The sequence below is a fragment of the Schistocerca piceifrons genome, chromosome 5, assembly GCF_021461385.2.
Source record: "Schistocerca piceifrons isolate TAMUIC-IGC-003096 chromosome 5, iqSchPice1.1, whole genome shotgun sequence".
Taxonomy (NCBI): domain Eukaryota; kingdom Metazoa; phylum Arthropoda; class Insecta; order Orthoptera; family Acrididae; genus Schistocerca; species Schistocerca piceifrons.
Genome location: NC_060142.1, coordinates 164113588 through 164130724, shown reverse-complemented (window position 1 = coordinate 164130724; position 17137 = coordinate 164113588). Strand labels below are relative to the sequence as shown.

At 40.0% G+C, this 17137-nt stretch overlaps 1 protein-coding gene across 1 annotated transcript in view; it reads right to left on the bottom strand.

Moving 5' to 3' along the window:
- The window catches only part of LOC124798088 (macoilin-1), a 171739-nt gene that overhangs the window by 28762 nt on the left and 125840 nt on the right, over positions 1-17137 (bottom strand). The gene's annotated exons all lie outside the window — the stretch shown is intronic.

Genomic DNA, 17137 nt, shown 5'->3' with positions numbered 1-17137 from the left:
TTTGAATGGAACTGTCTAAGGTAAAGGCATGTCATTGATTTCGTGGACACTCTTCTATGAGAACAATCAATCAAATACACAACAGAGGCATTCAGTATTTACATGCTACACTTGTTTTATGATCAGAATAGGGATATGATAGGATATTCAGAAAAAACTTACTGTTCTAACCATAAATCTACAATTGTGATGGGCAACTGAAAACTTTTGACCTACGAAAGGAACCATCTCAAACCCGAAGTCACTGAGAAACATGTTTCTCATCCAAGAAACAGAAAGACAAAAAGACATTTAAACCTCTCCTGAGAAGATAACAGGCTGGAACATTGTGAAACTCCTGATCTCTTAGAGATTACATTGGCCCACACCTCGTTGTTTAAGCAGCAATGTCTGGATACCAAGCTGAATGTGGCTGCCAGAAATTATGGTACCCACAAACTGAAAAAAAAGTTGTAGAGCACAAACAGAAACAGTGGTGACTTCTGCACTACCTTTGTGCCCTGTATGGTATGGATCTCTTCATACCAGAGCAGTAGCTACGGCTACCATCAGTCACATTGTTACACAGTGTATATGACACACTCCTCTGTGGAAGTTGTCTTGTCTCATTGTCTCACTGGGACTGCACTTGCTGACATTCGACAAAAAGTAGCAGCCTGAAAAGTGAAGACCAAAGCAACAGAATTGGACACTTATCTTCTATTTAATTACCAGCTAGCACTTCTACAATTGAAGCAGATGATATTGTTTCGTTTTTGGTTCATAACACCAAGGTATTAACTGCCTGCAGCTGAGGAGAATGTGTGTGGCAGGAATGTGGTTGTGAATGAGGTAAAGTGGTATAGACAGGAGAGTATGTGCTACCCAAAAAGAGAGAGAGAGAGGGGGGGAGAGGGGGGAGAGGAGGAGGAGGAGGAGGAGGAGGAGGAGAAGAAGAAGAAGAAGAAATTCAGTTATACAACTATGAGAGAACTGTTTCTGCATCGGAGTTGAAGAGGTTCAAGCAACATAAATTGTCTCAAATCTCTTTCTGTGTACACTGTATTTTTTTAATACATGTTTTGTTTTACACAGTTAGAATGTCATAATAATAGCATTTTGTCATCTGTTTCTTGCCTTTTAATGTGGATTTGATGTGTGCACTCAAATTTCACTTGAATTTTTTCCTTTGGCAATTACGGAGTGGTGAGGAGGAGAGGGGGTGGGAGGAGGAGGAGGAGGAGGAGGAGGAGGAGGAGGAGGGATGGGGAGGGAGGAGGGGCTGTGAACTGAACCTCTGAACAATGACAAACAACAAGGCTGAAAATCAAGTCTACTGGTAAGTCAAAAAAAGGCTGAAAATCAAATCTACTGGTAAGCCAATGTTGCTTGGATGGCTAGTAATGCAGTTCCGGGATGGGGCGGAAGGAAGTGAGGAAAAGGACTACAGTTCAAGGGTGGGGCAGAAGGAAGTGAGAAGAAAGGTCTGTTTCCCCACCTCAACCCTCACTGGCTTTCTTCTCAACTGCCTACTCTGGTATTGTACAAAAATAGCTCGAGACTAGTGTCTTATAAAATTGGCAGAATCAACTACAATTAAATTATAAAAATGACCTACTGACCTACACACACACACACACACACACACACACACACACACACACACACACACACACACACGTAACAGATAGTTGTGGCTAGCTGATCGCTGGATTAAAAAGGATGAGCCAGCCATTCTGTAACACAATGAAATTTCCAGCCTAAAAGCTTTGGCTTGAGTCCAGACACTAAACATAATTTTAGAATCTTTATTACACTCGCCTCATCATTTGCTAAAATAGAGGGCAGATTGCTACCTAAATTTCCTTTTGCCTCCCCATCACAATATAAAAAGCATTCTGTTAAACAGTGGCATATAGTGATGCGTATGCCACAGGCATCACAGACTGGGCATTCCTCTCGCCAGAGTAAAAAGCCATGTATTAAGGAACAGTGTTTTATTCAGAGACAGGTCAGGGTTACAACATCCCATTGGAGTAAACTGTACAGGGCACATCATGGCTGGATATTTGTCTATACCACTGATAGCTTCTTGTCACTCATGGCCAACCCACTCTTCCTCCCACAGCTGGTTGGCTTCTGTAACACAACAGTGGCATGACAGCCAGCAGGTGACTCCCAAAGGAGTCCCCTTGCTATTTTAAAACTGTGATACTTATTTAAAATTTCATAAAACAGTTCTGGGGTTCTTTACGAGTCAAGGTGAAAATTGCGCCAACCCATACAGCCTCACTTGCTGTCAATTATTAAAAAATCTTCCTCTGCAGGTGAGCAACAGTATGGTACATAGGTGTCCATAGCATGGATATTAGTTTATTGACCTGTCACACAATGAGCAGTCAGTGCCAGATGTCAAATGATGGTTTGACAGGGTACGGGACTGGTTCTAAAGGACCCAATGGCCAGCCTAATTCCTTCATGGCGTGTCACATCCAAATTTAAATAAACCTTGCAGACCTATATACTGTGCACCCATAATTAGCCAATTTCACACAAAGACCCTGTAAAGCTGTTCAGTCTGCTCGCCATAACAAATGGCTCATACATTTTAAAATATTTAGTGATTTCAGGGATCATGCTTTTAGGTTCCTGAAGTGTGGCAACCAGTTAAGCTTAAAATCAAACGTGAGGTCCCAAAAGCTCACTGTTTCCTTAAAACATTCCAGTCAGTGCCTATAGAAGTTATGGGTGCATTGTGATTTCCTTCACATTCAGCACTCATGGATCTGCGAGTGCAGCTTTCCTGATTGTTATTTCAAGACGCATCTGAACAGCGGTGGCTTGCAGTAAACTATTCACTCTTTTAGTACTTCGGAGTTGCGCTACATGGAGTTTCTGCTTCCAAAAAGTGCTACGCGACTTGAAAAACATATTACAAGCGTGATCTGTTCCTCCACATTTGTTGTTGCAGTGTGCTTCCATAGTCTTCTTGATTACAAAACTCTGTCATAAAATGGGGGACATTTTGACTGATTATGAAATATTGGGTCTGCTTGAAGAATCTGGTTCCAAGAGTGATGCTGGCAGTTTTGAAACCAATGACAATATTTCTGAAATGGACGGTAATCTGCTTTTCTCTTTCATCTTATAAGCAGGAACTACAGAAAGAAGTCGAAAAAGTTTACGACCTCTGGGGGACTAAAGCAGTCATGGTGGCCCGGGTGGAATGTATTATAATTATTAACAATAGGCTCTCCCTCATCCTCAATTTTTTTTTTTTTTTTTTTTTGGGGTGGGGGGTGGGGGGTGGAGTCGAAACTGTGTGTTAATGGTTAGAAAGGATACTCATACTCACAGACTTTTTGGTTGACAACAACAAATTAAAACCTTTCTTCTCTGCCAATTTCTCCAACTTTTTAATAGTCAGCTGCAACTGACGGGTTGTTGTTGATAGGCTGGAGGAGGAAAAAAAGACAGAGGAGTTGTCCATAAAGAATACTGTACAGGACTACTGCTAGTCAACATTGAGCTATTAACATTTACAGCAAAGACAGTCACACTAAAAACACAATCTTGAGGGACAACATTCTCTTGTTCAAAGTTGTTAGAGAGGACATCACTGAGTTGATATTTAAAGTAGCATAGGGAGAGGAATGATTGTATAAAGATGGGAAGATGTTGTCTAAAGCTTGATTTATGACATTGTTTGGGGATATTACGTGAGGTGCTACCCAAAAGTTCGCAGAATACATCAATAAATAAAATTACACTTCACCTGGGTCTTATTAATCACCATCAGCTTCAAAGAAATCACTTCGGGTTGTATACATCACTCCCAACAGTTTTTCCATGAAGTGAAAGCTCCTTGGAATGCATTTTTTATGAGTCTGTTTAGTACCATGATTCTGTTTGAATCTCAGCTGTGTGAAATCTTTGGCTTTTTAACTTGAGTTTCATACTGGGAGGGGGAGAGACTCATTCGGTGCCAGATTGGGTGAATATCACAGATGTGGAACAATTGTCATTTTGTTTTTTGTCAGAAACTCTTCGGTGACCAATGCAATGTGTGACCTTGAACTGTCATGATGGAGGAACCAATAGCCTGTGCACAACTTTCATAGTACAAAATCTGCTGACACATCCCACAAGACTGCCCCGTGACGTTTCCATATGTCCAGGATGGTCCGCCTACGATCTTCCAGCTCCATATTCTGAACAGCAGCAACATTTTCAGGAGTAATGCCAGTTGACGGCAGTAGTGAATGGGGATCATAAAATGAAGTTCTGTCATTTTGAAACCGTTTAAAACAGTCTTGAGTCAGACTGTGACCTAAGGTGTCTTTCTCAAATGCTTGCTTCAACCTTACGTGTTTATGTAATGGTTTTTCAAAGTCTGAAACAAAAATTTGTGCGCACATGTTATCAGACACCCACTATCATCAACTTCGCATGACATGCTCGTCCTATTAGCTAGACTTCACCAGCTACACATACATTCCAGGAACTTTTGGGTAGCACCACATAACTCCAAGTAGTATTGTAAGCCTTCCCATTGTCAGAAAATATACCTATTAAGTGGTTACTAAAACTGAAAAGACGGTTGTATAGCCACTTCCAAAAGGGCAAGGTTGTCAAAGGTGGAGCAATGTCTGCTGAACCCACAATGAAAGCAACCATGGAGCTACTTGGATTCTAAGATCCAGACAAGGCAGCAGTTTATCATTTGCTGCAACGTCTTCCTCACACAGCTGCCAAGGTGTAACACTATGATAACTGATATGGCATGTTCAGTCCTTCCAAGGTTATAAAACTGCAATCACACAGCTTCTCTCCGGGAGTCTGGAAAAGTGTCCTGATGCCCAAATGAAGTTAAAAAGTCTAGGAGGATCTCTTTTCTCTGGCCTCTGAAATGCCTTAATATGCTGTACTGGACTCTGTCATGACCAGTTGGTGTGTCATTAGCACATAAAATGTAGAATCCCACATCTACATGGAAATGGGGCAGATGTATTCTTCACCATTGGTAGAACTTAAGTCCTAACTGCCCATCTCTCAGCAACCACTCTGCAGCATCAAAATTCTGCATCCCACCTAGCAGTGGCAATAACACTGCAAAAATATTCCTGTCATTTTCTAGCAAATTGCTCTGGAGACATTCATTCCACATTAGAGGACCTACTGGGTATCTTTCACCTCTCCTGTAAATTCTCTTCATGGTCTTTCATACAACTGTACCTTTAATAAACAGTTTTTGTTCAGGAACAGTTGCCATGATTTCTTCTCGCTCTCTAATAATTCAGTGACATTTTGCCCTCATTAGCTGAAAGGCAATAGGCCTTACACAGAGTCACCCTACAGAACGATTGTGGAGCGGCAACCAGTCCACCAGGGGGCAAGCTGCAATTTTACTTGGCCTGAGGACTGTGGAGAGGATGCACAGTGGACACTGCAGGTAAAATCAGCTATCTATTCCTCGATATTATCATGGTGTTCAAACACAGCAGTTTCTAAACACCCATTGTTGTGGGTTTTTTTTTTTTTTCAGGCATCCCAATGGCATGTGAATCCAGATCAAAAAGGGATCATTTTGGTACAAGTCATCAACCACGTTTCACTGAGTATGTGTGCACAAAATGGAGATTATGCAGATAGACTGATAGCAGTGAACAACATTGTTGCAGTGCTGGAAAGTATGCTCTCACTGACCAACCTTGGTGCAAGTGGTTGCTAAGACCCAAAACATATTGTGAGTATTAAAATCTCCACATAGGAGGAAGTGTTGGAGGAGTTGGGTAACAAATTCAGTGAAGGCCTCTTAATCTAGAAGTAAGACAGGCCAAAGGAACATATTGTTTACACCACTTGTCCAACACATATGTGTGGTGACAATAGGAGGCTTTCAGTGATTCTAAAACTTACTCATGGAGCAGGTGGTTGCGGAGCCACCAATCATATTGCGTGAATTAATCTCCAGACAAGAGGAAGGATTGTGGGAGCTGTATAACGACTTCAGTGAGAGCCTCATTGCCTAGAACCTCATGTGGGGTTCAGGTAAATTGAGCAAACTGTCAATTGCACAGCAATTTGTAGGCTGGTGGTGAGGCGAAGAGGCAAGGAATGATATGCCCTGCTTACAAAAATAGTCTTTCTCCACAAAGATTGTCCTTACTCTAGAGGATGTAGCTACATAGCTCAGGGGAATCAGGTGGTTTAAAATGTCTCCCCCTGAGACGTGTAGACATTGGTCCTCCCTATGCTATAACAGTTTTAAAGGCCTCCTCCACCTCCAAGTATGAGATATATTATATAACATTTATCTCTTGAATTCTCTTCCCTTATTGGAATATTGGACCTTATTTGCTCCAAACTATGTGGTTTTGGCAGCATTTTATATACACATGTGGAGCAGTGTTTTTGAGTACCTGCTGTACGAGCAGCTGAACTGCACTTCCACAGCTGTCTTTGCAAACCACAGTGGTGTGACTGAGCATTAACATTCGAAGCAGCACATGAGATTAGATGTGAGTGGAAAGTCATAAAAAGAGATGTCATTTTCCTGAGCTCACCATGCACTCTTTTTGTCAATCAAATCTTTAATGACATCTTCGCATTCCCATTCCGTTGCAGTTCTCTGGCATCTACATCCATGATATTCCAACAGGTTACACTCCCTCACAACCCTAACTGTCAAGGGAGTGGTCTAATTTGACAGGTCAAAACCTATCCTGATTTTCTCTCTCTTTTTTTCCCCAGAGTGAAAACACTGAATGAAATTCACTGTCAAAATTTTAGCTTGCATTTTTTTAATGGTGAAATTACTACTCATTTTTGCCACATGAAGAACCTCTCGTAACAGTGGTTTGTACAGCCCTTCCTGCAAAACACCTGAATTAGTGAATAAGCAGAAGCAGCCACGACAAGAGAGTGTAAAACAAAAATCCAGGCTGCAGAAGTGCAAATTTTAAGCACGTGTACCAAACCAACCATTTCACATATAATTAATTTTTTGAATAACTTGGTTGCCATTAATTATTAAATTTGACCTTCAATCTTTCCGCTTCAGTGCTCAGAATAAATGTACTTCATCATCATTGCAGACTTCTTTACCTCTGCATCTTCTTCTGGCTCACAACTGAAATGTTTTCTTAGTTCTAGTGCTCTACTAGATTATCTAGAGTACTTCTCCAGAAACACTCATATAATGACTTTTGTTTACAATTAGGAAACACTTTGTAACACACTGTGCTGATATCTCTGTATAGCACGACTCTGTACTCTGTATGACATGACACAAACGACAGATCTCGCAAATCTTAAAAGACACTTTGCCTCTTCCCCCCCCCCCCCCCCCCCCCCCCCCCCCTCAAAGCATGATGCCAACTGTTATGGTATGCGTTGTTCTATGGCAGGGGGTTATCTTTAAACTGGGACAAGACAGCACACAATAAACTGCCCACAAGTACTACAAAGCGTTATACAGACGCTACTGCCGTCCTGCCTTGCAGAAACACTGTGTTCGTCTGCACCAGATTTCACCCACAAACTAGATGAAAATTCCAAAGAGTAGACTAGTCTAAACCTACTATTTAAACTAAGAATATTTTCATTGTGGCAATCCTCAATCGTCGGTACTTCAGTGATATGTTACACAGCACAGTGTTCGATGTCACGTTAAGATGATTTCCATCAATCAGGAAATTTTTAATTTAATTTATTGAAACGGAATATTTCTCACAAATACACCATTTTATTATTATATTATTATAATTATTTATTTATTGTGTGCCTATGGCAACTGAATGCTTCTGCTTTTTGGTGAATGGTCTCCTTTATTTTTAAAGTACTTGCATTCTACAGGAACTGGTAACTCAGTTCTTATGGTAATTTTTGAATGTTGCACGTTTTACCAACGTTGAAATAGTTATTGAGAGTATTTTGATTCCATCTTTCAACTATAAGAAGATGAGTGTTTTTGTCACTGAATATATTTTGTTTTATTGAAATAAAACCCTATCAGTCATGGTATTTCATGTCTGATTTCTCACTCATATCAGGAGATGCCATCTGCTTGCAATCTTTTGGGTTATTTCTCCATTTGGCACAGTTGACTGGCCTAATCCTACATTGCTGTGTATAACTATGCAGTTTTTTATGTTAAACACCAGCAGCACTATTACTATTTATATTTGTGCAAACAGGTATAAAATGTGGGATTAAGCCACACTCAACAGCACCAAAAGAAAAAAAACCACCCAAAACATGCAAACAGGCAATGTTTCCTGATGTAAGACACCAGGCGTGAAAAAAGACCAGTCATGACGTTTTATTCCAACAAAATGAAACATGTTTGTTGACAAAAATATGCATTTTCTTGTAGTTGTAACAACAATCTTTTATTCGACGTATCAAAATCTGGGAACATGGGATAGAATAATTTTCAGCATTGTATTTGAAGCATCTTCTTACCACTCACAGAAAGTACTTCATTGCTTTTGTTCGGCTTTTGGCCAGGACATAACACCATCTCTGTCTTTGATAACAGTAACTAAAAGACTGTTGATGTAATGCAGATTCTATCCAGAACAACAAATGTGATTCAACCTCTGAATAAATAACTTTTTTGACAATGGAAAGCATTTTTCAGGGAGTTGGACAATATAATGTCTTACAGCTCTTTGTCATTTCAGATTTATCATTTTTGCTTTATCAGTTTGCGCCGCCATGTTTTACAAATTTGGTCAAGTATGCTGGGTATGCTGCACAAAATGCAGAACAACAGCCAGGACAATTTCTTACTCCATCCCAATTCTGTCTAAATGAATGTAATAATTGTTGTGAAGTGCCTAAATGTATTGCTTTTCTCTAGTCTGATATGGCTGGTGTAAGTAAAATTGTTTTCTTCATTCAGTAGCTACTTTGCAATTTTATGAAGACTACAGGAAAGAAACAAGCAACAGTTTCATCAAATTCTCCATCTGTATGGCCGTATTGTCTTAGTTGCTGTACAACTATAGAGGGTATTTTAATTCTATCTTTACAACTACAACTACAAATTGTTCTATAGTATTACCTACTACAGGTATCTCCCTACACCTTGACCTGTAGTAAACTTCGTAATTTTACACATGCCCCTTCTGTATGAATCCTTGAGTCTGCTTAACCAGGTCACAGAAGTCTAGAAATCCGCAATGTCCGTCTCATGTTTGATTCTGAGGGGTCAATTGAGAGATCACCATAGGTGCACACACTCTCATTGGCAGTTCTGAACTTTTCTAGTAGTTTTTCTTTCGTACTTTTGTGAGTTTCATTTTGGCCCATATTTTTTACTTTGTGTTATTGTTTGTTCCATTTATAAAATTCACCTACAGATGTATGAAACGAAACTGGTTTTGCACACTGCGGTATATTTTCTAAGGGTTTTGGAAGCATTCTTGTTCCAGACACCTATTGGCACAACTGTCATCGTTGGAACCACAAACCACAGAATCACTGGAGTTATCTTATTATTTCTTCAAGTATTTCGATAGATTGTAACAAAATGTTGTCGACATTAAAATGAATATCAATCAAATGCACTAGTAAATAACAAATAAAGTAGCTCTTCCAGAGAAGTAGATGATTTTGATTCCATAATAAATTCTTTTTATTTCGTCTCTAACAATGTTATGAAAAGGATAGCTGCTACCCACCATATGCTGAGTTGCAGATAGGCAAGACAAAAAGACTGTGACAAAATAAGCTTTTAGGCAACAAGGCCTTTGTCAAAAGTAGATATGACAGACACAGGTGAGCGCCCCCCCTCCCCCCCCCCCCCCCCACACACACACACACACACACACAGTGTGTGTGTGTGTGTGTGTGTGTGTGTGTGTGTGAGAGAGAGAGAGAGAGAGAGAGAGAGAGAGAGAGAGAGAGAGAGATCTACTTTTGACAAAGGCCTTGTTGCCAGAAAGCTTATTTTGTGAGCGTGTTTTTGTTGTGCCTATCTGCGAAGCAGCATTTCCACTATATGGTGAGTAGTGACTATCCTTTTCGTAATATTATTACATTTCATTCTGGATTTTCCATTATTTGATTTTATTTCATCTCTGTAAGATTGAGAACATTAATTGGATTCCACATTAGTGTGAAACACTGTAACCTGCACAAAGACTGATGTTACCAGGAGGAATGTATGAAGAAGACTCAATGAATATTTTTTCAAAAATTGGGAAGTCCAGGATGGAATAACAGCAATATAAAACTGACAGATTGCTACTCACCACATAGAGAAGGCATTGAGTCACAGATAGGCACAATGAAAAAGAATACTAAAAATATTTTAAGCTTTCAAACAAAATCCTTCCTCAGAAGGATTCACACAACTCACATACCTGTGGCTACTGTCGACAGGCACTAAGGCTCGACTCCGGCTGCACCTGGCGTGAGCAGCAATCTACTGGTGTGGGTGGTGGGTGTGAGGAGGCAGCATGCAGCAGGGAGAGGGAGGGCAGCAGAGTAGGGGTAAGAGAAGATGATGATAATGCCTGTGGGAGTGTGCAGCGATGTAGTAGAGACAGGATAGGCCTGCTAGGTGCAACATTAGAGCTGCGTGGAGGCTGGGGAGGGGAAGGGTTAAAGGAGAGGCGAAAAGGGATGTAAGAGAAGTAGAGAAGAGGAAAGGACTTTTAGGTGCGTTGGCAGGATAGAATGTGTGTGTTTACTGTAGTGGGAACAGGGAAGGGGGTAGGCAAATGGAGGACAGGGACAAGTGAAGGTTGAGGCCAAAGGGGGTTAAAGGAAAGAAGGGTATGTAGTAGAGAGAGTTCTCACTTGCTAAATTCAGGAAACTGATTTCGGTGGTAAGAATCCAGATGACACAGGCTGTGTAACAGTCATTAAAAGTGAAACACATTGTGTTTCATTAAATGTTCAGCAACTAGGTGGTCAATGATCTTTTGGCAACAGTTTAATGGAGGCTAACAACACCCATGTAGAGTGATGCACAGTGGTTCCAGCTAAGTTTATAGATAATATGTCTTCAATCACACATTTTAAAGGGGTAGGAAATACCAGTGACAGGGTCGGAGTAGGTGATAAAATGGGAGGATGTATAGGGCAGGTCTTGCAACTAGGTCTATTGACAGATATAAGACATGAGGTAAGGTGTTGGCAGCAAGTACGAACTACTGACAAAATTTCTACATGCACAAAAGACCATCAAGAAACTATAGCCAAGGGACAGCTAGACTACCCAGTTACTGAACATGTCAGCTAACACAATGTGCTTCACTTTAATAACTGCTTCACAACCTGTGCCGTCTGGAATCCTCCCTCCAATACTAGCTTTACTGAACTGTACAGATGTGACATATCCTTTGCTCCTGCAAAGCCCTGCCCTCAAATTTTGCCATTAGTCTCCCACCTACCTATACCCTTCTCTTCTCCCACTCCAGCATTATACATTTTCTGTCCCACCAATGCATCTACAAGTCCTTTCAACTTTCTACCTCTCTCCTCTCCATCTCGCACCCCCCACGGCCTCCTGCTGACCCTGCCCACTCTGACAGGCAACACTAGCATCTTCTATCACCCTACCCTGCTATGCCTCCCCTTCCCCACCACATGCCACCTCCTTATCCCAACCTCCTATCCTAGCAGAGTGCTGTTAAGTCACAGACGGCCGAAGTCACCTGCCTTAGAGCCTGTAGACAGTAGTCGTGTGAGTGAGTTGTTGTGTGTATGTGAGAGGTCTACTTCTGAGGAAAGACTTTGTCCAAAAGCTTAAATATTTCTAGTACTCTTTTTTGATATGCCTGTCTGCAACTCAATGGAATATGAACAGCAATCTGTCATTTTCAAATTGTTGTGAATATTATTTCAATTTTATCTCCAATGTGAACACTTTCTGATACTGCAAAAGCTACTGCTAATGATTAAGAATATTAAATGAGTTGTACATTTCAGCAAGTAGTAATTGTGAATAACTGTCAGGAAATCCATCAACATAAACTGAAATTCACGATCATACTGTGTCGTGTTTAAAAAAGAGAGAGAGACCAAACAGAACTGTCTCTCTTCAGATTTCAGAGAGGTAAACAATAAAATATTTTCAGAAAAAATCTCTCAAAACTTTGTTGATACAGAGCTGTTACTACAGTGTGAATGATTTCATGTGCACTACAGTTCAAGATAAACAATTACTGCATCAAAAAGAGAGATAACTACATATTAAAGCACACAAGGCATAAATGATGTAAACAAAATTATAATTTAATGTAAAAATAGGTCCAGAAAATTATTGTACAAAATCATAATCTGCTAAATGCTTAGTAAAGAATGTCTACTTGGCAGCTTGTGTAACTATCGGTATTTTTAATGGAATGTTGTCTACTTCCGGGGCCCTGTTTCGACTAGGTCTTTACATGCTAGGTCAAATTCTTCACGCAGTACCGTATCTCCCGTATTTTCATCCAAGTCCTCTTCCATTTCCATAATACTGTCCTCAAGTACATCGCCCTTGTATAGACCCTCTATATACTCCTTCCACCTTTCTGCTTTCCCTTCTTTGCTCAGAACTGGGTTTCCATCTGAGCTCTTGATATTCATACAAGTGGTTCTCTTTTCTCCAAAGGTCTCTTTAATTTTCCTGTAGGCAGTATCTATCTTACCTCTAGTGAGATACGCCACTACATCCTTACATTTGTCCTCTAGCCATCCCTACTTAGCCATTTGGCAGTTCCTGTCGATCTCATTTTTGAGATGTTTGTATTCCTTTTTGCCTGCTTCATTTACTGCATCTTTATATTTTCTCCTTTCATCAATTAAGTTCAATATCTCTTATATTACCCAAGGATTTTTACTAGTCCTCATCTTTTTACATACTTGATCCTCTGCTGCCTTCACTATTACATCTCTCAAAGCTACCCAGTCTTCGTCTACTGTATTCCTTTCCCTTGTTCTTGTCAATTGTTCCCTAATGCTCTCTGAAACTCTCTACAACCTCTGGTTCTTTCAGTTTATCCAGGTCCCATCTTCTTAAATTCCCACTTTTTTGCAGTTTCTTCAGTTTTAATCTATAGTTCATAACGAGTAAATTGTTGTCAAGAGTCCACATCTAATCTTGGAAATATCTTATAATTTAAAACCTGATTTCTAAATCTTTGTCTTACCATTATAAAATCTATCTGAAACCCTCCAATTGTCTCCAGGTCTCTTCCACGTAACAACCTACTTTCATGATTCTTAAACCAAGTGTTTGCAATGATTAAGTTATGTTCCGTGCAAAATTCTTCCTGGCAGCTTCCTCTTTCATTCCTTACCCCTATTCCATATTCATCTACTACTTTTCCTTCTCTTCCTTTTCCTACTATTGAATTCCAATCCTCAAGACTATTAAATTTTCATCTCCCTTCACTATTTAAATAATTTATTTTACCTCATCTTACATTTATTCAATCTCTTCACATCTGCAGAGCTAGCTGGCATATAAACTTGTACTAGTGTGGTAGGCATGGGGCTTCACGTCTATTTTTGCTGCAATAATGTGTTCACTATGCTGTTCGCAGTAGCTTACCCGTGCTGCTATTTTTTTTTTTTTTATTCATTATTAAACCTACTCCTGCATTATCCATATTTTGATTTTGTATTTATAACCCTCACCAAAAGTCTTGTTCCTCGTGCCACCAAACTTCGCTAATTCCCACTATATTTAGTTTTAACCCAGTTGCCACTCCCATCATGCACTGGTGCTGCTGCTCGCAGTGTGGTTTCAGTTGCGTGACACTGCAGTCGTGTGTGTGTGTGTGTGTGTGTGTGTGTGTGTGTGTGTGTGTGTGTATTGTTGACGAAGGCCAATGGCCGAAAGCTTTAATTTTGAAGGTCTTTTTGTTGTACCTACCTTGAGACTCAGCATCTCTGCTATATGGTGAGAAGCAACTTTCCTTCTCATAATATTGTTACATTCCATCCTGGATTTTCCATTGTCTGATTCACTTCCCTTTTTAAATTTTCTAACTTACCTGCCCTATTAAGCGATCTTGATGGTCTACACTCTGATCTGTAGAATGCCAGCTTTCTTTCTCCTGATAACGACATCCTCCTGAGTAGTCCCCGGCCATAGATCTGAATGAGGGACTATTTTTCCTTCGGAATACTTCACCCAAGAGGACGTCATCATCATTTAACCATACAGTAAAACTGCATGCCCTCGTGAAAAATTACGACTGCAAGGCCGTCTTGGTTAATGTTACGGGGCCAGATCAGTGAATCATCCAGACTGTTGCTCCTGCAACTACTGAAGAGACTGCTGCCTGTCTCAGGAATCACACGTTTGTCTTGCATCTCAACAGATACCCCTCGTTTGTGGTTGCACCTATGGTACGGTTATCTGTATCGCTGAGGCACGCAAGCCTCCCCACCAACGGCAAGGTCCATGGTTCATGGGAGGAGTCTATGCTCAGACTCAGATGCTTTGTAACTTTACAAAGCACAATTTAGAAAATCATGATGCAGTGTGTTACTGGTTCGATGAAACACAAGGTGAATAGCTGTTTCAAGTATTGCTTTCTGTGTCATGGACACCATGTCCAAAACGATTAAGGAAAATCCTGTCCAAGTAATTTTGTATTCTGACAGATGCATATATCAGAACAGTAGCTTGATATTATCTAATTCTCTTTTAAGACTAGCAACTAATATAGGAGTATTTATTATGCAAATGTTTTTTGAGGAGATCATACTCAGATGGAATGTGACTCAGTTCACTGTTCCATTGAGTGCAACATTAGAGGACGTGAAGTTACTACCTAGTATGCCTCTACATCTCGAGAAACGAGAAAAAAGCCACAACCTTACAAAGCCCATTACCTAGATTACTCTTTTTTCATCAACTACACTGAGAAAGGTGGCTGTATGACTCAATTAGGCCTGAAAGAACTGTAAAAAATGAGCCTACAGCTAAAAACCTGAGGACTATACTGAACCGTCCAAACGGCGAGCAAGACGAATATGTGAGCCACAGCACCTAACACGCAAAATATAAAACTTGGAAAGTGTTCTGGGGAGCAATGGGCACTCCATAAGTTACCTTAGAAGTATAACAGGGCCAAGCACTCGCCAAAGTGACAAATCAGAAAAAGAAATGTCAGGTACAGCCTTTCTGCCGTACATTCCCAAAGTGATGGACAGAATCGGCCATATGTTGTACAAATGTGGCCTCAAAATTATTTACAAACCGACAAAGATCAAAGAGTGTCTCAGATAGTCAAAAGAGAAAAGGGACCCAACCATACCTCATACCATGCACATGTAGAAAAGTTTATGTTGGAATGACTGACGATCAATCAACACCAGAATCACAAAAAATAAGGGACACTGCAGGTTAGGGCAGTGGGGAAATCAGCCATGGCAGAGCACTTGCTATGTGAGGCCTATCACGTAGTAAAATTTGCTGACATGGAAGTTCTGGCTGTAGAGAAGAACTATCACACCCACTCATTCAGAGAAGCTATAGAAATACATGAACACGAGAATAGCTTCAACAGGAAAGAACAAAGCCTCAAGATAAATGGATCCTGGCTTCCCATGCTACAGCGAATGACCATTGCCTGTAGCAAGAGACCTGCAACAGAAGTGACCACGGAGAATCCCTTGGACATTGACATGTCAGGTATAGCCTGAGGCCACGAGCTCGGCTCCAGTCCATTGCCATGGACGGCGAAAGTTTGACAATGGCAGCCATTTGTGCTGGGGAAACATCAGGAAAATCAGACGAACATAGGCTGAAGAACCTGAGACACAAGCCAACAGGCAGTTCATCAACAAGTGGCCACAGAAGCCTTAACAGTTCTGCAATAGTTAAAATACTTCGAATGTCTATGGACTGACAATGAAGAAAAACCAGAAATAAACACCAATACCAGCAATTTTGTAGATCTGATAATAATGGACAAGCTACAAAATGTGATCACGCAAACAAAAAATAAAAAGCTGCCTCACACTGATAATATAAACATGGAGCCAATTAAATATGCATCTGATCAACTGAAGCATAGACTCTTATTTTTTTGAATGTTGATGGCTGAGTAGACTTGTACCAGACAAATAGAATGAAGCTTTGTATGCCCTATTTACAAGAAAGGCTATACATTACAATGCATAAATTATCGAGGAATAAGTCTACTAAATTCTTGTTGTCAATTGTATGCTAAAATTATAATCAACAGACTAGTACCAACAGCAGAACCACATACGTTAGAGGTGTAACTTGGTTTTAGAAATGGAAGATCACATTCTGATTGTCTTTTCACTATGGCACAAGTAACTGAGGAAAGAAGGAATTTACACTACCAGTTTACTAAGTCTTTACTGACTGTGAAAAGCTGTTTGATAAGTCAAAGTGGAAAATGCTATGTGAATCACTTAAGGAATTGGGCGTTCCAGCACATCTGATTACATCAATTCAATCATTATACAAAAATAATAAAATAGGATCTGTACTGTGAGTAATGGCACAGAATCGGCTGATATCAATCAAGGAGTCAGAAGAGGCTGCCAAAGTCCCCAACTATTTTTAATGTTTACATTGATTATATCATTCGTAAAGGGCTGATTTTATTAAATGACACATTAAGAGGAGATAATTTTAATTTTATGAAGACGCCACTTACTGATAATCAGATTTTAATAGGAGAATCAGAAGAAAAGGTGCAAATTTCAGTACATAAATTGAGTCAAATCGCCGCTAAATAAAGAATGAGAATATCAACAGAAAACACAAAAGTGATTGCATTTTAAGATCTGGAACCCATAAGAGCCAAATTTGTTAGAGATGGACAAATAATTGAATAAATTTTTAGGGTGCAATTTTAAATTTATCAATTTCTGAAATTGGTTAGATTCAGACATTACTGTGGACCTATACAATGAACAGTGAAACATAACATATGGAAAGAAACGTTAATTAAACTCTATGAGTAAGTGCACTTTTGCTGCTGTATGGTAGTGAATGCCAGAACTTAATATCTAACAATGGAAACTCCAGATAGGAGTATCAACAATGTTGGGAAAGACAGACTGCTTCTTCCAGTAAAGAAGGCACGTCAAGTTGCAGACAGGCACAATTAAAAAATACTTAATAAAGATCTCGGCTACAGCTTTCATCAATATAGAGACGTAC